Raw genomic sequence first — 26,438 nt, 5'->3', positions numbered from 1 at the left:
AGGTGACAGAAACAGTATCCGGGATTCTGGGGACATAGCCTTGAAGACCTGGGGGCCACTTGAGTTTAGAGCAGCCAAAGTGCTTAGAGTATAGGAGCAACAGGTTTGTGCAAATCTGTGGGCCAGACGCTCTTTGGGAATCTTGACTAAGGAAATGGATATTTGTCTTCTGCAAGTGTGCGTGTTTGTGTGTTTGTGTGTGTGTGTGTGTGTGTGTGTGTGTGTACACTCATGTGTACATGTGCACCTGTGCCTGCAGATGCCATAGCACACAAGTAGAGGTGGAAGGTCCTCCCCTTACATCTTTTTTGAGACAAGGTCTCTTGTTGTTCACTGCTGCTTTGTGGCTTACTCCAGGCTACCTCCATGGATTCTCCTGTCTCTACTCCCACCTCGTCCTAGGAGCTGGGGTTACAGATGCAGGTTTCTGCGTCCAGCTTTATGTGGGGATCAGAACTCAGGTCCACACCCTTGCACTGACAGGGATTTGCTTACTGAACATCTCCGTCTCCCCAGCCCCGCCAAACTGCTTTTCAGTGAAGGAAAATTCAAATCAGTGATGCATTTCTACAAGAGGCCACAGCATGATGGCTATCCCGTGGCACACTGCTTTTGTTCATTTGGGCTGAGAAAATAAACAAGATGCATCAGGACTGGTCCAAGGGATTCTGATTTATTCCACTTAACTCGCTGCATATTGGGCTATGGTGAAAACCAAACTCACTTTGGGGCGAGGAATGGGAATGGAGATAGAGGAGGCTACAGATGGCCTGAGGCCCACTCAGGACAAATTATGTTTCTTCTGACTCTTGAAGTTCCCAATATCCAGGCCATGAATGAGGTTCATTTCTTTTAGGTTATCTTTGCAAAGAATACCTTGGTAGCCTACTCCTATAGTTACCCCCAAAGACCATAATGACTGATGCTTCCATTGCTGTCAGTCACTGCCCTCAAACTCTAGTAGAGTGCATAGGGGACTCGAGCTCTGTGTGTATAGGATGGGTACACACCACAAAACCACAAGCTTGTAAATATGGCAGACTCTGAGCCACTGTCTTCCCACATCACTGAGACAGGAGCAGTGAGTCAAGGGGGCTGCCTGCATGATTCAAAGCCCCATTGTCTTGCAGAGCAGCAAAAGCCCTTTGAATATTAATGTAGCCCCAATAAACATAGAGTGGGTTGGCTATCAAAGAGCATGGAGTCATTGTTGCTGCCAAGAACCCCAAGACACAATCCCAGAGAACAATGACCCTGTCTCCCTTTGTGAGTTTTGTTCATAGTGCCCATTGAGAATTTCCTCACATGGAGGGAGTCAGTGATGTGAGGGCCTGGTACTCCATCTCTGTTTCTGCTGATAAAGTTGTGAGAGTCTCTCCAGGGGCTCAGGCATGCTAACATCAAAGATGCAGCCAAAGGGGACCAGATTTGGAAAGTGGAAAAAGCAGACACTGTACCATCCCTGCAGCAGCTGTCTCCCTCTGTAGTGTTCTCTAGCTGAAAGCCCTTGTGTTTAGAGATGACCCAAGAGCTTTCCCTGATAGGATCTATGAATACAGACCTAAAAACTGATTCTCTCCCTCCCACATTTGGGATAGAGGGGAGTGGTTTGTCGTCCCTGTGGAATTAGAAAGGGACAGACTAGTAGTTTGCATCAAACCTTTGTGTAGGGCTTAGGATAAAACTGTGTCTGGATGTGATAGATAACCCATAGATAATTCTGAGAAGCAGCCCCTGTTGGCACACCTCAGAGATAGTTTCTGTCCTAAAGAGCTCAGAGAGAGTAGCATATGGACAGTCAGGAAATGGGCAAAGCAGTGAGGTTCCAGAAGAAGTTGCCTGGGGAAGTAGGAAAAGTTCTGGAAAATGGTATTACGTAAGGAAGCCTTTGCATTCTAGGAGGAAGGGAGAATAATTAAAACATAGAGTACAACAAATTAGGAAAGGTTTCCCTTCAGCACGTCTTACCAAGCTGTGCTGAGAGTAGCTTGGATACAATCCATTTTCACTGAAAGAGAGATGCTGGGTCAAGAGCTATACCATGGTGGGGGTCTAGGGGTTTGCATACTTTGAGACTACATCTACAGACTTGGAACAGCAGCTCCCTTCTTGGCACTGAGAGTTTAATTTTACCGCCAGTGCTGAGTGTTTTCAGGGCAGTCTGCTACTTTACTGTTTGGGTCATTATTCTCTTGGCAACCAGAACATTCTGGAGTCAAAGGGGGGTAATGGGGTCATCATTCATGTGATGTAAGGATGAAGCTGTCATTGGCAGACATCATGTTTGGCTTCAAATATGCCAGGGAATCACTGTGTGAAAGAAGCATTGGAGAGGAATGTGTAGGAAGCAGTTAAAACTGAGTGCGTGCGTGCGTGCGTGCGTGTGTGTGTGTGTGTGTGTGTGTGTGTGTCTGTGTGTCTGTGTGTCTGTGTGTGTGTCCCAACAGACTGGATTTTACCCATGTATGTTATTTAATTTCACTTACGTTTGCTTTTAGCAAGCAGGAGAGTCGTCCACAGCACAGAAAGTGCAGGGCTCAATGCAGAGTCTGGAATCAGAAGGTTTGAGTGGGGCACAGTGTATGTGGCATCCTACTCCCTGAGAACGCTCATGGGAAGAGAGGGTAGTACTTTCATTTGAACCCATCCGTGACATTTAGCTATGTGTGATGCTCACTGAACTGATGTTCTCCCAAGTATGACTGGAACCAGGTCAGTTGTGATTCTGCTTAGTTTCTTAAGGACCCTGAGATGGGGCTTTGCGCTGTCAGGAGCTGGGTTCGATGTCCTCGAACAATGAGGAGGTCCAAATACCCTGAGCTACGAAGAGGAAGAACTTTACCCTCCATGCTGGAAGCTGTACATTGCAGAGCAGATTCCCAAACCACAGAGGCAGGGCCACAAGACACAGCCATGGTGGTGCTCTTAAGAAAGGGAAAAGAACAGCGAGTGAGCAGAGCCTGAGCTGGGACAGCTCAGATATCGGAGGTGTCCATCTGCGCATCCACTTGTACAGTGTATTAGATATGTGTTTGGTGTATTGTGGGGTGGTCTGTGTTGTGTGAGTCACCATGCTGTGTGTGAGAAGCACACAAGCATGTGCTATATGTGTGTCAAGCGTGTGTAGAACCCAGCATGGGTTCTTTGCAGCAGCCTCCCACACCTTCTGATGAACGTTCATTATTTCCAAGAGAAAATGGCTTTCAGTCGCTGCTCAGAGCACTGACTGTGGATACAGGGACAGGTGTCTCTCTCCAGTCTTAGCTTCAGTGTCCTCTTGTGGGTACTCATGGCTTCATAGGCCCATCTGCAGAAAAGGACAGGAGGCTGGAAACTGAAACTCTGTGATACATCCCTGACCCGTATCACCACATGCTTTATCAAAACAACATTGCTTGATGTGTAAGGTGTCATGAATGGGGCTTGGCATAAACACTGGCCACCGTCACAACTTGTATCACATTCCCTTCAATGTGCTTCTGGAACATGTCCACAGTTCCTTGTAAGGTACTTGTTAAGACCAAGATAATTCAAGAAGAGTTGTCAAAATGCAAAGGGTCCAGAGGATGTTGCGGGTGAATGATCAGGAACCCCGCTGTTGGGATACTGAGGCACCAGGATAGTAAGAACTGGCAGAGAACATGACTTTCAGAACAAACACCCTCAGATGGACAAGTGTTTCCTTAAGTATGAATTAGATGGTAGAAGGCTGGTAACAAGCTGGCATGAAAGGAAACAATGTTTTGCTTTAACTGTCACCGGTGATTTGGAGTCCAGGTGCACAGGAAGGTGTAGGGGTACAGATGGTGCACTAGCTCTCCACAGCATCACACACACACATCAGCCTATCAGCCTATATCGACAAATGCATTGCAATCACACCAGGTGCTACTCCCACCATCCCACTTCACAGATAAGGAAACTGAGGCCCAGAGAGCTCACCTCTCACTATCATCAGCAACCGAGTGCCATTTGTAATGACAATGAATCATAAGGTGGAGATTTATCAAAGCAATAAAGATATTTATAAGTACATGAACCAAGCCAGATTTAACTCTGGATATTTGGTGTATTTAGGGTATGTAATTGTGTTTTGATGGCAATGTGATTAATGTCTTTGGAAATATATTATATAAGGAAAAAAGCAAATACACAAAATTACCTAAGCAAAGACAATATATTTTTATGATTTCACATTTTATCGATATATAGTTGTACATTTATTTCATGAAGTATAATGATTTAATCTAGTAATAATTAGATTAAATACTCAGTGATAATCAAGCTAGAGACATTTGTATGCCCATCATTGTATCTTATAAGCTTATTTTAATGTCTTTATTTAGTATTTGATAACTTTAACCATGTATTTAAGGTATTATGATCCTCTTTATCAAACATTACCCTCTCTTATCCCATCCCTCTTGTGCTAAGATCATTCTCAACAGTAAGTCCTGTGTGTGTGTGTGTGTGTGTGTGTGTGTGTGTGTGTGTGTGTGTGATCACTTAATTTAATTCTGGTTGCTTGCATGATCATGGTAAGGAGGTTATTTATTGAAACATGAAGAAAGTTGTTCCTCTTCCCATGCAATCATTAACTCCAGGTGGCCTGTGAGAGAGGAGCAAGCTCTTGTGAACCCCCACCCCACCCCCTTCTGGGATGTTCCTTGAGTCTTGTTCTGGATGATATAAATGTCTCCTTTAGGTTCAAATATTCAACAGTTGCTTATTTTCACCATTTTGACCAATTGTGAATCTGCGCATTAATTGCCTGCCACATACTACAAAAAGAAATGTCTTGACCAAAGCAGATAGTAGAACTAGTAGATGGATTTATAAATAAATATATAGAAGGCCGTTTGATAGCATATCCACTTAGTACAACCATCATAGTATGTGCCTACATGGGGTTTATAATATCCCCAGCCACAGGCTCTTTCCCATACCACAGTACCAGGCAGGAACTCCCTCCTATGGAGCAGGCATCAAATCCAGTGAGAAAATGGTTGGTCACCCCCATGGCATGTGTGCCTCTTTTGCTTTACAGATTACTAGGAAGTCACACAGATTCCAGAACTAGCTAAGAAAGGTGATGGCTCTTCTTCTCCAGGAGCCTAAAAGAAATACTTTAATTTCAAGACAATCTCTAATTATTCCTTCCCCTCTTCCAAGGATAGCATGTTGGTGCTGCACACAGAGGAGGGGCTTCATAGGTATTTCTTAAGTTTTGAATGGAAGATTTTTCCAAATTATTTCAAGATTTACTAATTATTCTCAATGCTCTGAGAAATAGATTTTCTTTTTCCCTAATTTTTTTCTCCAAAATATGACTTCACATCACCTTTCTAGAGTGCCTTGGTTAACAAATCAGAGGTGTCTTGGGACTTCGCAGCTGACACCGCCTCATAGTGCTACTCCACAGGAAAAGGGATCACCTAGTCACCAGTGTTCATTTTTCTCAAAGTGAGCAGTGTCTCCTATTTTCCTGAAATGCTTTTCTTGGTCTTTCCCCTTTCAGTTTTATACTGTAGCATGTGTTAAGTCATAGAGTAGAGGGCTTGCTTAGTGTGCATGAAGCCCTGGGTTTGATTCCTAGAACCACATGAATTGTATATGGTGCTACACGCCAGTACTTGGGAGTAGAGCAGGAGTATTAGGAGTACAAGGTCAGCCTGTGGTATAGAGTGAGTTGGGGCTAGCCTAAGATACTTGAGATTTTGTCACAAACAACAACAAACAAACAACAATGCAACAACAACAACAACAACAACATACATCTAATCAAAGCCCAGCCCAAGACACGGGAACCTGTATACATGCCAAGACCTTAAGAGACATATCATGGCATTGTACCATGTAGTAGACCCACAGCCATGTCTTCACAGCTTTGGCTGCACATGTCTATCTAAGTGATCGATGCCTCTGCATGCATGACTTTTGCATGTGGATGCATAGCATGTCACATTGTGATAGATATTTCATATCCAGTAATGATCATAGGTATTGCAATTGTTGATGGAAGAACATCAGGCCAACTTTATGACCTGGAAAAGGTAGACAGGAGAAGAGGGTCACTTGGTGAAAAAAATCAAGGGGACAAGTGTGTAGCCAGAGGATGCCTGTGAGCCCGAATGAGGGTGAAGAGAGTCTCAAAGCATCTTCCCAACTCACTGCAGGACCATGTGTGTGCTGGAATGTTTTGCAAAGATGAGATAACCCCAGAGTCCAAGCCACCTAAACTTTGCGCTCAGAACAGAGCACAGCCAGGGCTACCATGTCTGTGTTTCTCTTCTTGTCAGTTGTACTGTACTTAAAATTACTTCATGACCTTAATGTAAGCATGTGGGATGGATATGACACCATTATAACCATGGCCACTTTTCATGAATCACACGACCTACTTCAAAGGACATACGTGTGATGGAGAGTGCCAGGCACAATACATTGTGTGTTGCTGAGCCTCCTGTACTGAGAGGACCACAGATACTAGTGCTTTGAAAGCTATTTCTTTAACAGTTCAGGGAAAGACACACAGTGTTTATTGAGTAGCTTCTGAAATAGACTTATAACTCAGATCAAATATTTCTATTATACTTTGATACAAATAGAATGCTGTGCATATGCATTTGGATGTTTTTCTAGTGTTTCTGGAGAGAGAATATATGCACATGTGCATGGTGTATACATGCACGTTCTCACATGCATGATACTCACGTATGTATGTGTAGGATACTCATATTCTCTTTCCATTGTAGGGCTATAACACATTACTCTAGGCTGGTTGATATAAGGAATAGGAATTGTTTCTTCTAGTCCTAGAGAATCTAAGATCAAGGCGCTGGGTAGTTTTACCTAGCAAGGCACCCTCTTGTTCACACTTGTCTTCCTGTTTCCTTGCAGGATGTGAAGGATAAGGGGCCCCTCTGGAGTCCTTTCATGAGGACTCTAATCATGATCACATCCTCTACTTAGGCTTCATCTTAGGAATTCGGAAGTAGGCAGATGATTTGTCATTTACTCTGTGATAGATGGAAGCTTTCTTGGGCGAATGTTTTCTGAGTTTGCTTTGTATGAGGGACACATGGACAAGTAATGAGTTTGATGGAATGGTGGCTTGTTAAAAAACCAATAAGCACCCAAGTATCATGACTTTTCGGTCGTCTATGTTCCTCCTCAGCTGGGCCACCCTTTAGCAATACCCACCTCTTCACTCTTGAGTAGACTGCATAAGATTCACGCTCAGGGAAGCCTTGCATGCAGGGGCACATGCATCCTTTTGTTTTCAGCTCAACTGCCCGTGAGCCTTCCTGACTCTCTTCATTTCTCCCTTGCTCTTGATTTTTGCTCATTTTCTGCAGCGTCCTTTGTTCTTCTGTTCCCACAGCATCTCTTGTGAGAATTGTTCTTCTACCAGGAAAAGAAAGGGTTCTATGAAGAGCCTTCATGGAGTCATTTTCAGACCACAGATAATATTAGGAGAGAAAGGAGTACTGTGCACCACCATGCCTTAATTAGATGGTGACATTTTTAGTTCTCAGCACTGCTATCCCTTTGAATTGAAACCCTATCATTGAAAAAGCCAAATGAACTTGAAATTGAGCAGGGCCATTTTCCAGAAGGGAACACAGCCAGGCCAGATTCCTTGGTGACATGCCAGAGGGCACACGGGCCAGGTTTGCATGATGAGTCTCTGCAGTGATGGTTTCCAAGTGAGGAGAGTTCTTTAAACAGCATTGCCCCAGATTCAGGGTTTGCAAGATGCCTGTTCTTGCTAAAAATAAAGGAGCACTGAAGGAAGTATGTCCCGTCCTTGCAGGTCATTTTTACATCATCTACAAGGATTTCCTGAATGTCTTATTAACATTACACTTGCCACTAAATCAAGAGAAATAAGTGTTGTAAATATACACTATATATACATATATATATGAAGCACACATACAAACACACATGAATACATATATAAACACACATAAGCATATACATATAAGTGAAGAGCACAAACACATGCACAAAAATATACATTAAACACATACATAACACATACATAAATACATAAATGCATATACCACACACATACATGCATACATACAACACACACACAGACACACAGACACACACAGACACACACACACACACACACACACACACACACACACGTCATGTACATCACCTTACTACTATAGGACTGAAGGACAGCAGGCTTGGTTTATTTCTAACCAAGGTAAAACCAGCATTTAAACATTAAGGGAAACACAGTAATTTAAATGCACTCTTACCTGTGATATACATTTGAGTCTTTGTATCTCTCAGATCCTTTCTGGGCAGAATTAGGTGAGACAGAAACTGGGAATAAGAAGCAGATATTGGAAATCAATGACCTAGGGTTCAATGAGTGGCCCAGGGAAATGAAGGAAAACCTACAGGAAAAGAAAAGCACGTGGGTTCTGCACATCTGCTCCACTTCAGGCACCCATAATCCTATCAGATGGCTGCATGATTAATTCAAAGAGGTATTGATTTGGTTTCTCCTGTGGACTCTAGCCTGCTGACCTGGCTTTACTGACAGGTCAATGTGGATGAGACACGTGAGTGTGTGCAATCACGTTAGCCTGTGCAGCCAGGGACAAGCGTTAGACATTGAGTGTGCATCAACAGTGACTGAACACTAAACAAATAAATACCCATCAACAACCTCCAAAACCATACCATAAAATGTTGTCTAAGGGCCTGCCTGAAAGTGGCAGTGGTGGCAGAAAGTAGGTAGTAAAGGTGCAGTGTGTGTGTGTGTGTGTGTGTGTGTGTGTGTGTGTTCTAATGTGTCCATTTCTGTGTGTTCATGTATGTGTTTTTGTATGTGTGTATGTCTGTGTGTTCACGTATGTGTGTGTGCATGTGTGTGTATGTGTGCATGCCTGTGTGTTCATGTATGTGTATCTGTCTATGTGTTCATGTATGTGTAATTGTCTATATGTGTATATCTGTGTGTTCATGTGTGCATATGTATTTGTGTCACTGTGTGTCTATATCCATGTTTGTGTTCATGTCTGTGTGTATGTCTCTGTGTTCATGTATGTGTATTGTTTATATGTGTGTATATATCTGTGTTCATGATTGTGTGCACATATATTTGGGTCCCTGTGTGTCTACATCCATGTCTGTGTTCATTTATATGTGTGTCTACATGTCTGTCTGTTCATGTATGTGTGTATACATATATTTGTGTTTCTGAGTGTTTGTCTTTGTTCATGTATGTATGTTCATGTGTGGGTATGTATTCACATGTGTGCATGGATGTGTAGACTAGAAGACAATCTCAGGTGGTTTCCTCAGAGCACTGTCCATCCTCTCTTCTCCTTTTGAGACTAGATCTCTTTCCAGCTGAGCTTACTAAGTGGGCTAGGCTGGCCCACCATCGAGCTCCAGAGATCCAGTTGTCTCTGCCTCCCAGTTTTGGAGTTGAAAATCTGTGCCACCAGACCCAGTGTTTTTATGCTTCCAAAGCTAGAACTTTACAAATGAAGCTGTCTCTCCCAGATGCAGAGCTTTGTAGCTGAGTCAATCGAGCAGCAATGGGGGCAGCACTGGTAGTTGGTGGATAGTGGATAAATACTGCTTTATTCTAGCCTCACTATTATTTAATGTTTCTGAAATCTTCTAAATGACAAGCTGAAGGAACCCCAAGTGACAAATTTTCACTGTGTTTGAACTTCCAGAGTCTGTGGTTAACATAAACAGTTGGCCACCAGTCTGATAGGGGGCAGCTTATGGATGTCAAGTTTTAAAGAGTGAAGATGAATTAAATGAAGGTTTGCTTCTATGCTAGTTAGGAATGCTGAAATTCTAGTATATAAAGGGTTGCTTTTCCAAGATGAGCCACAATTAAATTAAAAATAATCATATTTGACCATAGTGATGGCTCTATTTAAAGGCAACTGTCACCAAGTCTGACAACAGAGTTCTAACCTTGGGACCCAAATGTAAGCTGTTCTCCAATCTCCACATATATGCCATAGCATGTGAATGCCCATATTTACACACACACACACACACACACACACACACACACACACGGGTGTTGGGGGGAGAGAGAGAGGGAGAGGGAGAGGGAGAGGGAGAGGGAGAGGGAGAGGGAGAGGGAGAGGGAGAGGGAGAGGGAGAGGGAGAATTCTAGTGTGCCTCTTATTGCTGTGGTAAACACAACCAAGAGAAACATGAAAGGCAAGGGTTTGTTTGGTTTCCATGTCCTGATCACAGTCTATCACTGGGGAAGTCAGGACAGGGACTTAGGAACTGAGTTAGAGGTCATGAAGCAGTGCTGCTTACTGGCTTGCTCCCTGTGGCTTGCTTGGCTACCTTTCCTACAGCACCCATGGCTACTTGCTCAGGAGTAGCGCCACCTACAGAGGGCTAGGTCCTCCTACATCAATCATTAATCAGGGAAATGCATCACAGGCTTGCCTTCAGGGAAATCTGATGGAGGCATTTTCTCCATTGAGTTTCCCTCTTTCCAGATGACCCTAGCTTGCATCAAATTGACTCAAAAATAAAAACAAAACCACAAAAACCTAACCATCATTGAAGGGTAACGATTTTTAATTACACATTCTCAGGTTAATTAAGTATACAGGAAAGCTGATTTTGACATAAAGACTTAGTTAAGGAATAGTATGACGTGGTGACATAAGTTTATAAACAACCTTAAAACCGTAAACTCTTACCCTCATGCAAGTTAAAAGAATGTGATTGAGCTAGACATGATGCCTCATGCCCTTTACTTCAGTACGTAGGATTCAGAGGCAGAAGGATTGCTTTCAGTGTGAGAGTAGAATTTACCTCAAAACAACAATAACAAAAACCCAGAAGAATGTTATTGTTGAGTCAATTGGGATTATTTTTTATTATTATTATTATAGCCACATACTGAAAACAGAAAGTCATGAGGAAATTCTTTATAAAATGTTGTAGATGTGGAAATTGAGATTGTAATGACATCTGAGGAAGACTGGTGGTAGTTCTCGAGGTCCGTGTGGTGCCCGAGTGAAATTTACTGCGGGCAGGAGCTTCAGCTCCAGAACTGGGTTAGTGTGTGGATGCTGACAGCAGTGGCCGTAGCATGGTGTGAACTCCGAGAACATTTTCTTATTAAATGCATGGCAGGGTCTGCATGTGCTAATTACTCTTCGGGCATCTGGTGTAGGAGATTAGACTAATCACATACTCCTAGACACATACTGTTCCCATGTCTGTTTATCACAGGATTGTTGAGCACTGAGCTCTGGGTTGCTAAGTGTTTTCTATTCCAGAATAAATAATTCAAGCAGATCCTGGAGATGAGACGTGAAAAATGGAGGGGTGGCCCAGGAGATAGCTCCATGTGTGCGTTGTAAGCACAAGGACCCAGGTTCGATCCCCAGAACACCTGTAAAAAAGCTGAGTGTGACGGCACGTATGTGTTTTCCTGTTGCCAGGGAGATGAAAACAGGAAGATTCCACATCTTACTGACCAGAGCCTAGCCTGCCTGGCAACCTCTGTGTATATACCCTGCACATAAACATGCACTTACACATAAAGGAACACAGACACACATGAAGATTAGGTGAAGTTACAAAAGAAGATACATAGGTATAAGCCTGCTTTCCAGTCATGTGGTACTCAGAGCCCAGCAGAAACCCCCATTGTGAGTAATTTTTTTCTAAGTGCTGTCACCCCGTCGCAGACTTCTCAGCCCTTGGGTTGTGGGTGAATGAACTCCTGCTCTGTAAATTACTCTGTCTGTGGCAGTGAGTCATACCAACAGAGAGCTGGTGAGGGCACCGCCCACATTAAGTTCCCGTTCCCTGCGCTACTCCCCTCTCCCTTTGCAGAGATGTGGTTGCTATGGAAAGGCATTTCATGGCCCATTACAACAGTCTACTGCTTTAATCATGGGTGGACAGATAAGGGGACAGAGACACTCCAGGTAGAACCTGCCACACAGGAACAGAAGCTTGGCTTAGAATGTGCACGTGTCATTTAAGCAGAGTAGCAGAGTCTGTGCAGCCTGATTATATTTGGATCAGATGAGATACTCATAAACCTACAAACACAAAAGTACTTTAGTGTGTCCCCCCCATCATGATTTGGGCAGTAACTTGTATTAAGCAAGACTCTTGTTTACACATGATAGGAAGACCTGACAGAATTATTGGCTCATGTACTGAATGTTTTTGGCATGAGTACCTCCAGTCTAGCCACATCAAGGGATTCCAGAGACCCTCCTAGGACGGGAGCTTACAGGAACACCCCGCTGGCTTGCCGATGGCCTCAGTTCCCTTTGGTTCCCTTTGGATAGCTGAGGCTTCAGCAGCAGATCCATGCCTCGGGGATAAGTTCCATACAGACCCTAAGATAAGACCACACCACACCTCTGTCTGTGAACTAACCCTGTCTATTCAGAAGGATTCTACCTGATATCTATCCTTCAAATGCACACATGGCAGGAGAGACTGGATGGGGCTGGGGATTCTTAGTGGTAATAACATATTTGTAAAGGTTTATTTATTTTATGTGTATGAGTTTTGGCTGCATGCATGCCTGTGTACCACGTGTGTGTATGATACCCTCAGAGTTCAGAAGAGAGCATGGCATCCTCTGGAAGTGGAATTACCAGTGATTGTGAGCTATCAGGTGGGTGCTAGAAACTGAACTTAGGTCCTCTAGAAGAGCAGCCGCAGTTAAGATCTGCTGGGCCATCTCTCCAAAACGGCTGGCAACAACAATCTTGATAACAGACAGACCACACACACACACACACACACACACACACACACACGAGAGAGAGAGAGAGAGAGAGAGAGAGAGAGAGAGAGAGAGAGAGAGAGATGCTAAGCTAAATTGTAATAACAAAACATTTCTTTTAATGATCCCAGGATTAAACCTTTCAAGGAGCCAATGAGAGCCATGGCAGCTTGAGTCCTGGTTTGTGTACCAGCGGGCTGCATGTGATACCCATACCAAGCAAGAACCTGGACTCCACAGCGAGTTCCAGGTTAATGTAGACTCCAGGGTGAAACCCTTTCTCCCGTCAAAACAAAATAAAACATAGAAAAGTCAATTTCCTTCCCAGCCTGAAGAAGATACTTCAAGTGAATGTGAGCTTTCAGTTTTAATTAGAAAATCTTTCTGGTGGAGGTACTGCCTCTACTCTCCTCCTGGTCTGGACCAACACTAACAGGCTTTCCGTGACTGTCATTCTCATGGCTGAATTAATACATCTTTAACAGAAAAGAAAAGGGAGACTGGGAATGGCTCCGCGGGCAAGGTACTCGCTGAAGCACCAGGGTAAGTTTGACTCTCCAGAATTCTCTCCTAAAGCTGGACGTGTGACATAAAGGACAATCACCCCAATGCTCCTGTGGGGGCATGGAAAGCTGAGGCAGGAAAATCCCTGAAAGCTTGCTGCTAAGCTAGCCTGTTGTGCAAAGGGGAAAATCAACAGAAATCTGCTTAGCTGCCTCTGGCAGGGACAATTCAGGACTGATATCTGGTGTGCCTCTGACCTCCACATCGACATTTTGTGAAATGTGCTCTGTCTGTCTGTCTGTCTGTCTCTCTTTCTCTGTGTCTCTGTCTCTGTCTGTCTCTCTGTATCTCTGTCTCTGTGTCTCCGTCTCTGTCTGTCTCTCTGTCTCTCTGTCTCTCTCTGTCTCTCTGTCTCTGTCTCTGTCTCTCTCTCTCTCACACACACACACACACACACATACGAATTAATTAATAGAAAGAGACAGATGAAAGAATCAAGGTACCCATTAAGTCCAGTATAAAGTCCAATATTTATATTGTATTTTGTCACATTCAATTAACTTGCGTTTCACACATAATATTGACAGAAGTAAAATCCCACTGACATTTCTCTGTATGTTTTAGGATACATGTATGGATCTGGAAACTATGGGGAGTGATCTATTGGCATGTTTCTTTAAATATATATGGGTGATATTTCCCATCCTTAAGAGTAACCTTAGGAAGCTTATAAATCCTGTCAAATCAAAGCTGCTCAACATATATATATGTATATATATATATATATACATACATATATATATACATATATATATCACAAAGCAAAATGTCCTACTCTTTCAGAATCTCAGGGCCAAGGGCTGGGACCTTGATGGGAAGCGGGCCCAAAGAAACCCACGCTAAGAGGGTCTGCAGGGAGGCAGCACAACAACAAGTTGGCGCTGCCTTGGGTTCTTTCTTTGATTTCTTGGGTTCAGCTTTGATTTTCTTTCTTTGATCATGCTGGTTACTAAGGCCATTTCCGTGCAAGCATATACTATACTTCGAGCTGATCCCGGCATCCTGCTGCACCCCACTTCTCCCCCACCCCTCCCCTTTGCTCTTCCCTTCTACTTTCATGGAGTCTGTATACATGTGCATCTGCAAATCTATATGACATCTGTGACAGACGAGAGACGTGGCACCTCTCTGGGACTGACTTAATCCGGTTATTGTGACTGGCTCCCAGTGACCACCATTTCCAGTTAGTGACCTGAAGTCAGTTTGGGGAGTTTCGCTGCATTTCTGGTTTTGTTGGTTGTTTGGGGGGGGGGGTCACAAGCATTCATTTTCTAGCCCTTCTGACTACTCTTGGTCGGCAGGCAATTCTCACTCTCAGCCCTATGCCAACCTTGGGAGCCGTGAGTCTCTGGTTTCTTGGACTTTAGCCAGTTGTGTTTCTGTCTTCACACTGTTGTGTGCATGTTTTCATGCTCCTCCAGGGACACTAAGTGTCAAGGATTCAGCATTTCGGAAATAGAATTTGGACTCTTGGTTCGGGTTGAAACCCACTGGGACCCCATAGAGTTCCTTGTTCCTATGGGCCCACTCTCTGTGAAGGGGAAGCAAGAGAACACTTTGTTATTGTTGATGTGCCTTTGGGTTCTGGGGTTGCAGATAAAAGACTGAAGCTGTGTGCTGTGCTGCCTTTTCTGCTGAGGCAGTGTGAATCCAGACGCTGTGGCCTACTGTTGACATCCTCCGTTGCTGTTCAGCGATGAACCAAGTGTGCACTCTCTCTTCTCTCTTCTCTCTCTTTCTCTCTCTCTCTCTCTCTCTCTCTCTCTGTCTGTCTCTTTCTCTCTGTCTCTCTCTGTCTCTCTGTCTCTCTGTCTCTCTCTCTCTCCCCCCCCCCTTTCCCACCTTCTGCAAAGTCACAAATAAAAGATGGAGGCAATGAACTCAGTACCCAGTCGGTTGTTCAGAGAGGGAGCTGCTTCTGTTGCCACTGGTCTCTTATCACATCATATGAGGTTATCTGGTCTCTTCAGAGCAATGGATTTGGTCTTATCTATTTGTTGTTGTTTAGGTTTTCAATGCATCCTGATTTTCTATTAACTGTAAATTGTGGGAGGATTGCCTGTCTGAAAATATCATCCACTATAGTTCATCCTTCTTACTTCAAGTGTGAGGTGAAGGCTTTGTACTCAACGTGGCTGTTCTCTTGTTAAATCCTCAATTATCGCAAAATATGAGCTCTTGGCATTCATAGAAAGACAAGCTAAAGGGGGGTTGTCTACAGTCTCAAGTTCACGAATAGCACATCAGTCTTGGACCAGAGCTTACCAAGTTCTCTCTGAAAGTAGGGGAGAAGAGTGTGCTAGGCTCTGGTTATAACTAGTTCTCTGGTAGAAATCACAGCTGCACTACAACCTAATTATCCCAATTTTACCAAGGATTAGAAACATATGTATAGTTTTGTTTCTGTGCATTGGCAGGCCCAATGGATATTCTGTCCACATGCTGGTGAAGCCCAGATTCTAGGGTATTTCAGATGGTATTTCCTCCTCTCTAAGGCACACTTCCCACCTCCAGTGATTACTGAAGGGGCTTAAATACTTCCTATTCAGCTTCCCGTTATCAGAGCAGACAGTATAGTCTTGGCAGCCTTCTCCTCAGCCAGGGAGCTAAAATCTGTGACTTCTTTAGGGCTAATGTCTTAAACTGGTGATATTAGCTAACAATTTATTCAGAAGTCGAATATCATGGTTGATTACAGGGTCATAATAAGACCCTTCCTCTGATTAGGACTTTCAATTTTCTGGGTAAATAAAGGCACTCTGGTGCGCTCTCCTCCCACTTTACCCCACCTTGCTCCCCCTTGTGCTTCTCTATGCAAACTGTGGAAATCTCCAGGGGGCTGTTGTCTCCTTGCTCTGTTTCAGACTTGAAAGTAGTGTTCAAATGCAGACATATTTTACAGATTGGCAATTTTGCTATAATTAAGTTTCATGAATATGAAAATTCTCAGGAAATTCCCATGATGCTCCATGATCTGAAGGCAAGGGTTTATATAAGAATTCTTTTTCGCCTCACTGTGACCCTGACCATAGGAGTGTGGTGCAAGTAAAGCATGATATAAACTCTTCTGAAACCAAAATCGTATTTTGGTTCAGACTTAGCTATGGAATGTATTAGACTAAAGGGCTTGGTTTGGGGGGAAGAGAGTTAGTGTTGTAGATCTGAGGCTCAGAATAGCAAGCAAGCTCTGCACCCCAGGAAATGGTACACACCCAGCCCTCTTTATTAGGTTTCTTCCATCTGTACTTAGGTTCATCAAGGAAAAGAAATTAGAATGATCAGTTTCTTTCTCTTGTTCCCTTTATAACCTCTGCATCTATCTCACAGTTGTGTTAACAGCCCAGCATTGCTTCAAAAATTCTCAAGGAAAGCTTCACGGGCCCCGTTTGTCTCTACAAAAGAGCACCTTATGAACTGGTTATTGCTGGTCACTTATTTCTATTATATTTTATTTCATTTATAAATAGGCACTCATTCAAAATTACACACACACACACACACACACACACACACACAGCTAACTGCCACACTGTAGCAACCATCTCATTGTTGCATCAATGTTATTCAAGAAAATGTTATATGTACTACTTTGGTGTAAAACCCCAGAGATGGGGTTATGCCCTGAGTTACTTGCTTTTATTGATTATGAAGATGACCTGGGTAGGTAGTCCAACAGAGAATTACATCTTAAGTGAAGACAGCAGTCCTTAGGCCAGCTCAAATGGAGCTTGTAGAGACGGAAGATTATGCAGAATAGCCTGTCCCAACAACAACTACTGCTCCTGACTTGCAGGCTTCAAGATCCCTCTCTCAGTCAGGCTAAGCTCATTTGACCAATGGCTGAAAGGTATGTCAAACCACCAGTAGTGTAGACAGCCTGCTACCAATGCCAGGCTGTACATGGTGACTCAGCCCCTCAAATAGGCAAAAGATTGTGTTCTAAAGATTTGAAATTATTTTAAAATTGTATAAACTTAAAATCTCTGTCAAGCATTGGTTTTAATCTGTTGAATAGTTTTGGATAGATAGACATGTATTTAAAGTCCCCTTTGAATAAATGGGTTCTTGTAGTTGACACTGCTCACTGAACAAATGACTACAATCCCACCTTTGATCTACCTGAGGTAAAATAGGATAAAATCAGAAACACTGACACATTCTGTCTCCCCATCCTTACTTAAAATGAGAAGATAGTATCTATTCTGTTGTTCTCTCTCTCTCTCTCTCTCTCTCTCTCTCTCTCTCTCTCTCTCTGTGTGTGTGTGTGTGTGTGTGTGTGTGTGTTAGATGCCTTTCCTTAATGTTGAGTATTATTTTCAATCTCTGCCTCCCCCTTCCCCCTTGAGACAGGATCTCTAGCTGAATGGGGAGCCCATAAATTTTTATACGGTAGCCAATAAGCTCCAGGAATTCTGCTGTCTCCACAACTGCAACAGTGATGCTAGGTTACAGACCTGCCTTTTCTTCCTTTTCTTTTTTTCTTTTCCATTTTAAAAAATGCATGGGTCCTCATGCTTGTATGACAGGCACTTTACCGTCAGAGCGGTTTCCCAGCCTCCTGGTTGATGCCTATGTCTTACCCTCCACCCCACTGGCTGAAAAGACTTAACATAACCATTTTACCCATGTGTCACATGTAATTGACTCAGCCCTTGGAACTGCCACCACCAAAGACAGCTCTGCAGAGAGATGAGATTACTGAAATGCATTGTCTATAGGAAGGAACTTTCATGAAAGTACTGTGGAATTATGCTGTGGGAAGGCAGAGTCATGTTCTGTGTGGTTCTTTAAACAGAGAAAGGGGCGTGGGGAAAAGGCTCAGCAGTTAAAATGTCCACTGATATAAACAAGAGGACCAGAATTCAGCTTTCCAGAACCCACAGAAATGCTAAGTGGGTGTGGCAGTTAACCTGTAATTGTATCCCTACAAGGCAGAGACAGGGAGCAAGCTATCTTTCCAAAGTAGGCCAGGCTGGCTGGTCAGTGAGTACCACGGATCTGGCTACCTTCTCCCTGGTGCTGGGATTTCAATAAACATGCAGCAGCAGGGACCCCCCCCCCCCCGTTTAAAAATGTGGATTTTGAGGACGGAGTTCAGGTCTTCCTAGTTGGAGGGCAAACATTTTTCTAAACATATCAGCCCCACTCATTTTAAGCCTCCAAGTTTACAATATCTTGTTACAGCAGCGACGGAAAATTAATACCATGGGGAAGAATCGCTTGCCTTGCATAACCTGTCAGGTGAGCTGAGGTGAGAGAGGCTCCCGGAAACTATGGATGTTTGCATTGACTGCAGAAACCGTGCTTCCCTGAGCACAGCCGTAGGATGACTTCATCTCTCTACCCTGTATCTAACACGACTCCATCTTGTAGTTTTGCTGGGTATTCTCTTGGGAGTCAGTATGTTCTGTAAAGAAAAATAAAAGGACATTTCAATCCTGGGACTATTATGGTTGCATATCTATGGTTGTGATGCTTAAAGCACCGATGACACTGTACGTTTTTACAAACAGTATGGAAACTATAGTGTATCTTTGTGTAACTCAGTTAGTTTGTAATATACACCTCAGTACACCAGGTGGCAGAATGTTAACTTCATTTAGTTTGTGGTGATCCCAATCAATTCGGGGATGGATTGCTGGTCTCAGCCTCCCACACCTTGTCTGGGAGTTTCAGTTGTATGCAGAAGTCTCAGCTGACACAGGCCTGAGCCCAGTGAAGTGACCAGCCTCTCTATGCTCCTAGCCTGTACCACCAATGGGAACTATATTGGTCAGCTTTCTGAGGCATGCAGCTTAGAGAGAAGGCCCATTTGGTCTCGAGGTCTTAGAGGCCTCAGCCTACTGGTCTGTTGCTTCTTAGTCTGTGGCCAAGAAGCACATGGTAGGAGGGCAGATTAGAACTCTTCTGGAGACTGAGAAGGTGAAGGGAAGCAGAGTGGGGCAGGGTCCCTCTGTCTAGATTGAGAACATGTTCCTACAGGAATCTCCACCACACACACACACACACACACACACACACACACACACACACACACGGCCTCTCAGCAGCTTCACTTTAGGGTCCAAATGTTCATACTTAGGCTTCTGGAAAACACTTACGATCCACACTATAGTGGGAACTCATGTAAGAAGGTCAGAGTTTGTTAGGATTCACGAGGTCACCCAAAGCTTGACAGTCTGATGGGGGACTCACAGAACCCAGAGAATCCTTTCCTGTAATGGCTGAAGCCTATTACAATAAAGGGCCTCGGATTAAACTTTGCAGAAGAGAGAAGACTTTGTGAGAGTCTAGGAGACTTCTCTTTCCTTGTGACCAAACACCTGACCAGAAGAAACAGACAGAGGAAGGTTATTTGCCTTCACAGTGTAAGAAACAGCATGTCTGCCTACATCATAGCAGAGAAAGCAGGCAGCAGAGCAGGAGGTTGGCCTGGCAAAGAGTAGGCAGGAAGAAAAACCAGGTCATAATGCCTCAAGGCCTGGTCCCAGTGACCCAGTTCCTACAGTAAGGCTCCACCACCATAAAGGGTCAACAGTCTCCAAAACCATATCATCAGCTGGGTCCGAGTATTCACATACTTCACATTTAAACCACAAAGGCTTCTGCTTGCCTCTGCTTTGAAGTTGGAAAACATCCTCCTCTTCCAACCTCCCCCTGCTCCCTTCTCCCTCCCCTCCCCTCCTCCCCTCCTAATCCTGACACAATGCTGATGAAGACAGGGGCACCCCTGGGCAATGTTGTCATTGTGTAAATCTCATAGAGAAGACTTACTTAAGCCATAGCTATGAGATTACCTGGTGATGTCATTTTATAGGATCACCATCTTCTGCATGGTCCAGCCACAGAGGGAAATATACCTCACGGCACAGCACAACTGCACACAGGAACCTCTATGTCAAGCCTGGTGTCCAGAGTTTTTTATCAGGAGTCAGTAATATAGATGTGTAGTGCTCATTTGACTGACCTCAACTGCCCTATTGCAGCATCTCCAAGCCTGACCTACTGATTTTCAACCTTCCTACTGCCGTGACTCTTTAATACAGTTCCTCAAGTTGTGGTGATCCCCAGCCATAAATTACTTCGTTGCTACTTTATGCTATAATCTTCCTACTGTTATGACTTGTAGTGTAAATATCTGATATGCAGAATATCTAATCTATGACCCCCAAAAGGATCAAGACCCACATGGCCCAGGAGCCCAGAAAAACAAATGACTAATTAAAAAACCTCCTCAGCATAGCCCCTTGTTCTAAGTACACACATGGGTATTACAAGGGATGGAAGTCCCTTGAGCATGGCTGTATTCTTTAGCATGTGCAAGGGGCAGACATCCTGCCTGGTGAGTTAACCCTTTCCTTCACATGAGCATAGACTCCCCGACTCTCAGGTAATCATAAACCCATCTGTGATTGCGTTATGTCTATTTTTATCAGATGAGGTTGCTGTGGGAATAACCCATTCCCAGGGTCGCATATGGAGCCCTGTCATCAGCTTACAGGTTTCTTGTCCTGTGTGGGCGGGCAAAGCTGCCTTTGATAGAGCATGCTGTCTGTCTGAAGCCTATTGCTCATCCAATCAGCAGCTTCCCTAGAAGGATATAAAGTTTAGGCATTTGAAGCTCACATTCTGACCCACAAAGAGATAAACCAGGTGCTGAAGTGCTTTCCTTAGAAGTCCAAGGATATAAGTTCAATCCCCAGAACCCACAGAGAGAGAGAGAGAGAGAGAGAGAGAGAGAGAGAGAGAGAGAGAGAGAGAGAGAGAACATAAGCAGAACAGCTAGGGAAGCTGAAACAGGCTGGTCTCAGGCTCACTTGGAAACCCATCTATCCAACTTGCCAAGTTCCACACCAGAAAGAGACTCTGTCTGGAAAATCAAGGACAGCAAGTGAGAATGACACCCAACATTGCTTTCTAACACACACACACACACACACACACACACACACACACACACATACACACGCACAACACATACATGAACACACATGCACATACAAATACACACATGGACACACATGTGCGCATATATGAACATACATGCACACGTGCATGGATAAACATATGTACAAATGTGTGAACACATGTGCACACATGCACACAGCCTAGTACACACATAAACACGTGAACGAACATGTGTGTGCACACACATGCACATATAGCTTGACATGTGACTAAAGACATATGATTAAATCTCTTAATGTTTTCCACTAAGGAAAGAATGATAACTAATAGTGTCTTATGTAGGAAACAATGGTTAGACCTACAGACAGTGGCCAACAGCAGAATGAGGCTTCTTCCTTTGTCCCTTACTAAGCAGGGAAACTATTTTGCATCTTCTGGGGTTGGGGGTTGTAAAGCCTTTAGGACTTTTTCAGATAAATAATTCCTGAAACAGTATTTCAAATGGGGAAAAATGACTGCAATGCATGTTCACCTGAGATTAGTCACCAGCAGAGGGAGTTTGGTTTTGTTGCATTTGACTTAAGCCAACACAATACATCTTCCCCAAAATGGATCATGTTTCTAACAAAACAGAACCAACATCTTTCTTGGATCATGAGCTGACAGTGTGTGCTATACAATAGAGGTATGGATTGCACCTCAGTAAACTGCTGTGACGTGAGTTTTCAGTACACTAGAGCTTTGTATGTTAAATGACCAGATGCCACGGTGCTACCGTTTGTGGAGGCAGGAGAATTGCATTGGCAAGTAATGGGGGCAGGGATAAAAATCATTACTGGGATAATTTGGATGGGATAGAAACAAATATTTAGAATATGTACTCTTCTCAGATAAATCAGTCAACAATTCTTAAATCAACTCAAAAGGGCATTTTTGAGAGTAGGGAGATGATTCAGCAGGTCAAAGTACTTGCTGTTCAAGCATGAGGGCCAAAGGTTGGATCCCGAGGACCCATGTGAAAGGCCAACTATGGGGGAGCACACACACAGCCGTAGCACTGGGGCAAGAGGAAAGGAGTGGAGACAGACCTATTTCTCAGGCTTGCTGGATACAAGCCAAGTTGAAAAGTTGTGAGCTCAGGCTCAATGAGAGACCCTGTCTCCAAAAAATAAGGTGGAAAGTAATAGAAGACAAAATTAACCCTCTGGCCTTTGCAGGCGTGCACACAGGTGCTGTTACCCTTTCCACATATACATATATACCTCCACCACACAAAGGGGACTTGAAGCTTGCAGGATACTGGAAGAGAACATGCTAACTAGAACCACATACTAAATTTCTACCATTGGTAAAGGTTTAATCAGACTCTGTCTTCACAACTGTGCTCCACGCATAGCCTAAATGCTGTCAACAAGGCTGTTTGGAGGCTGTTTGTGTACCAGAAACCAATGGCTCAAGCCATAAGCCGTAGCAGCATCCTACCCCAAATCTCAGGCTCAATGCCATCACAGGCCAGCTCCAAGCTGCATCTGAACTGGACAGGTCAACCTGAAATGTCCATGGCCTAGAACTTGGATGGTTCCTACAGGAAGCCTGCCTAACCCACTCTCCAGCCATCCCTTCTCTGACTTTCTCTAGAAGAAGACGAGACCAGATCATAACTTGGCCAAGACATGGGTGTTCCCAGGCCTTTGCAACAAAGGAAAGGTCCCACTGGCCATTTCTAAAGGGCATATAGAGCCCCAAGGTTAGTCATTGGCTGAACAGTTGGGTTTCGTGTGTGAATATTGAATCAGAGATTACTTAAATGCTGATGCAGGCATTTGCACAAGTTTCTCTGTCATTTTCACACTACCCTTGGAAGAATGGGTAGAACAAAATTTATTGAACCTTTGACTTGACTTGAAAATCATTTTTGATGTCAAAATATGAATATATAGCCCTGTTTCTGTCCCTTTCATTGTTCTCAGGGACATACTCTATTGCATGCATGGAGTTAACCCATTTTCTGCCTCTGAACAAACACTAGTATCTCTCCGTTCTGTATGTAACATATTCCTAACCACTCTGCATGTGTGGCACTTTGAATGTGGAAGACACATGGGCAGATCATTCAAGAGCATCTGGATACTTAGAAGCAGCTGGCAATGTCTTCTTTTTCATGTGGAATTGTGGTGTCCCATAAGCTCGCCACATTTTTAAAAATTAAAGTTGCAAAGTCCAGGAGATTCTACATTGTGCAATGTAAGTTGGCTGCCGGCTCCTATGGTATTTATGGTGACTTTTGAAGATATGTAGTTTCAGAGAGAATCTGAATGGGCAAGATTTAGGTTGTCAGCCAGTTTACAGACTCTAGAAAATCTGTCTTTTAGATGTGCTACAGTGGTTAGGTCTCCGTCTCTCATTAGCAATTCTCCCGCCATGCATGATGAACTGGATTTTGACCTATGACTCACGTATAGATTGCAGAGAGGCCTTCAAAGTTATTTAATAGTAATGAAGACTTGCGTGAGCTTGTCTGTCACACATCACGTTTTGCTCTGTGTCCTTAACCCAAAGCTGAAATCTTTCTGAAAAGTTTGTAACTTGTAATAAGCTACTTGTAATAGCCAGAAGATTTCCAAAATACTGCAAAGCCCAGAACAAAGATTCAAGGCTGGAGAGAAGGCTCTGTGGCTAAGAGCTCAGACGGCATCTGAACGTGACCCTGTTCGTCTGGGGCTAGAAGGGGAATTGCAGGGTGGGTAGAATAGTATTCTCTGGCCTCGGAACTCACAATTCCATTAGATTAGGCTGTACTGAAATCCAGTACAGCTTCTCTTCTTTTTTTAATATTGATTCTGTTTTCCATTTTATCCCATAATCCTTTGTGCCCTCAACCCTTTCCTCCATGGCCAAAACCAAGCCTTTCTCTTTGCAGGTAAGAAATAGCACCCTAAGGATTATGCCGCTTTTCAGGACATTATTCTATCAGTCTTTCCTTCTCCCTCAATGTGTATGAAGAAAAGGGTATTAATTTAGTACGTGTTTTGATGTTTCAAGGATATAAAGCCCACATTGCTCAGTCCTGGTGAGGGCCTATGTCAGATGGCAGACGACAAAGAGGTGATCTCTCCACACAGGAGTCAGCATGTGGGGCATGCTTGCTGTTTTCCGGTCAGCCTTTGCTCCAGAACTTGGATGGGACTATGACGCTCCTGATTTCAGAGTCAATAAATCTGCTGAGCTGAGCTGAAATCCAGATGAAATCTGTTGTATTGAAAGTCTGATACCTTCAGGTTAGAAGATTCTAGAACTTCTCTTCTAAGGACTTGGAGTCATATGAACTCCCATGTTGCTTATTTAAAAGAAGATCAGCTGAGGCCAAGGAGATGGCGCAGTTAGCCAAGTGTGTGTGCCCTACCAGCATAAGGACCTGAGTTTGAACACCAGAACCTGCTGTGTGTGTGTGTTCTTAATCCCAGAGCTGGGTGGTAGAGACAGGCAATTTTCTGGGGCCCAATGGACAGCAAGCCTAGCCTAATGGGGGAGCTCCAAGTCTTGGTGAGAGACCCAGTCTCAAAAGTCAAAGTCCTGGAAAAGGATATCCAATGTTGTCATCTGGCGTCTACCTGCACAAGTACATAGGTAAACAGACCCCACTCCCAACACAACCTCAAAAGAGAGTGTCTTTGTAAGCTGTGCCCTGTGACTGAGATGAGAGAAAACTGACTAGACAAAGCTGCTTTGGTTAAAACCATGGAATTCTGAGGAGTTTCTCTAGTGGTGTATGTGTGTGTGGGGGTGGGGCTTGTGTGTGTGTGTGTGTGTGTGTGTGTGTGTGTGTGTGTCTGTTTGTCTGTCTGTCTCTGTGTGTCTGTGTCTGTGTGTATCTGTCTGTGTCTGTGTCTGTACCGTACTCATATTTTCTGGAGTCTGTGCTGTGTGTGTGTGTCTGTCTGTCTGTGTCTGTGTCTGTGTCTGTGTCTGTGTCTGTGTCTGTGTCTGTGTCTGTATGTATCTGTCTGTGTCTGTGTCTGTACCGTACTCCTATTTTCTGGAGTCTGTGGTGTGTGTGTGTGTGTGTGTGTGTGTGTGTGTGTGTGTGTGTGTGTGTGTTCTGTACTTGTGTTTCCTGGGGTCTGTGGGGTATGTATGTGTATGTGTGTGTTCTGTAGTATGTGCTGTGATTTTTTATGTTCGTGTGTGTGTGTGTGTGTTAAAGAATATAATGTTTACATAATGTATATGAAATGGGCATGTGGCAGTTGTGGTTTCTATAATGTGGTGCTGTGTGTTATATGTATGTGGTGTGTTCTATTATCAAGGAGGAGGTTGGGCTGGGAAAGGGGGACTCCCTGGACACCATACCAGCCCTTCTCAGATGGTGTAGACCAAAGTTCAGACTACAAGGACATATAGTTCCTGGTATGGATAAAAGCATGTGAGACAATCTCCCTTCTGCACCAGGTGCTTCACTGGGTTCCCTTAGCAATTGGCTTCACAGGGCAGCCCCTCTCCCACCTTCCACTTCCACTCATCAATCATGGGAAACCATTAGCTGAGCTGACTTGCCTAATCGCTTTCTACTGTTTGCTTTTCAGTTAAACTTTTATGGGGCAGCTGTATAGAAATGAAGACCGGAAAGGAAACCACCCCCTCCCCACCCCACCCCCCGTCCAAACTGTGTGAGCAGTGCAGGCACGGGGAGGAGGTTTATGGCAGTACATTTGACAAGGAGAATTGAGAATCAGATCTGAAGTCCCCTTGCCAGGCTGCACCTGGTCACTCCTCTGCTTCTTTTCCTCTAGCCTGGGGTGAAAGCCAGTTATATGGCAGCTGTGGAGAATATTCTTTAAAAAGAAGCCCCCCTGTCCACAGTTCTCCCTGCCCACCCCAACCCTCCCTCAGTTCCAGCTGCTTCTCTTGGCTCCTGTGCAGTGGCTGCTGTGAGGCAGGCTTTCCATCCACGCACGCACCCTGCCTTGTGTACCCATCCCCAGAGAAGCACAGTCCAGGGCTCGTTAAAGGACCTAATGAATTCTGTGCCTCTCGCTGGCTCAGCAGATCACCACACAGGCAGGGCCATTAGCAAGTGGGAGTATGAACACAGCCCTTCCAGGAATCAATATGCAGCCTGTGTAGAACAAGCCCCTGTGTTTCTCCCATTAAGAAAACGCATCACAAACAGCTTCTTAGATGTTCG

General features: G+C 44.1%; 1 protein-coding gene and 1 long non-coding RNA gene across 7 annotated transcripts in view; both read left to right on the top strand.

The window, feature by feature from the left end:
- The window catches only part of Dscam (DS cell adhesion molecule), a 585,477-nt gene that overhangs the window by 133,610 nt on the left and 425,429 nt on the right, over window positions 1-26,438 (top strand). The gene's annotated exons all lie outside the window — the stretch shown is intronic.
- On the top strand, window positions 10,091-26,420 carry LOC120095542 (uncharacterized). Its single transcript, XR_005491080.2, has 2 exons — window positions 10,091-11,681; window positions 12,913-26,420. It is a non-coding gene; the product is annotated as an uncharacterized LOC120095542 (long non-coding RNA).

The sequence above is a fragment of the Rattus norvegicus genome, chromosome 11 (assembly GCF_036323735.1).
Source record: "Rattus norvegicus strain BN/NHsdMcwi chromosome 11, GRCr8, whole genome shotgun sequence".
NCBI classification, from domain to species: Eukaryota; Metazoa; Chordata; class Mammalia; order Rodentia; family Muridae; genus Rattus; species Rattus norvegicus.
This window is presented reverse-complemented; position numbering and strand designations above follow the sequence as displayed.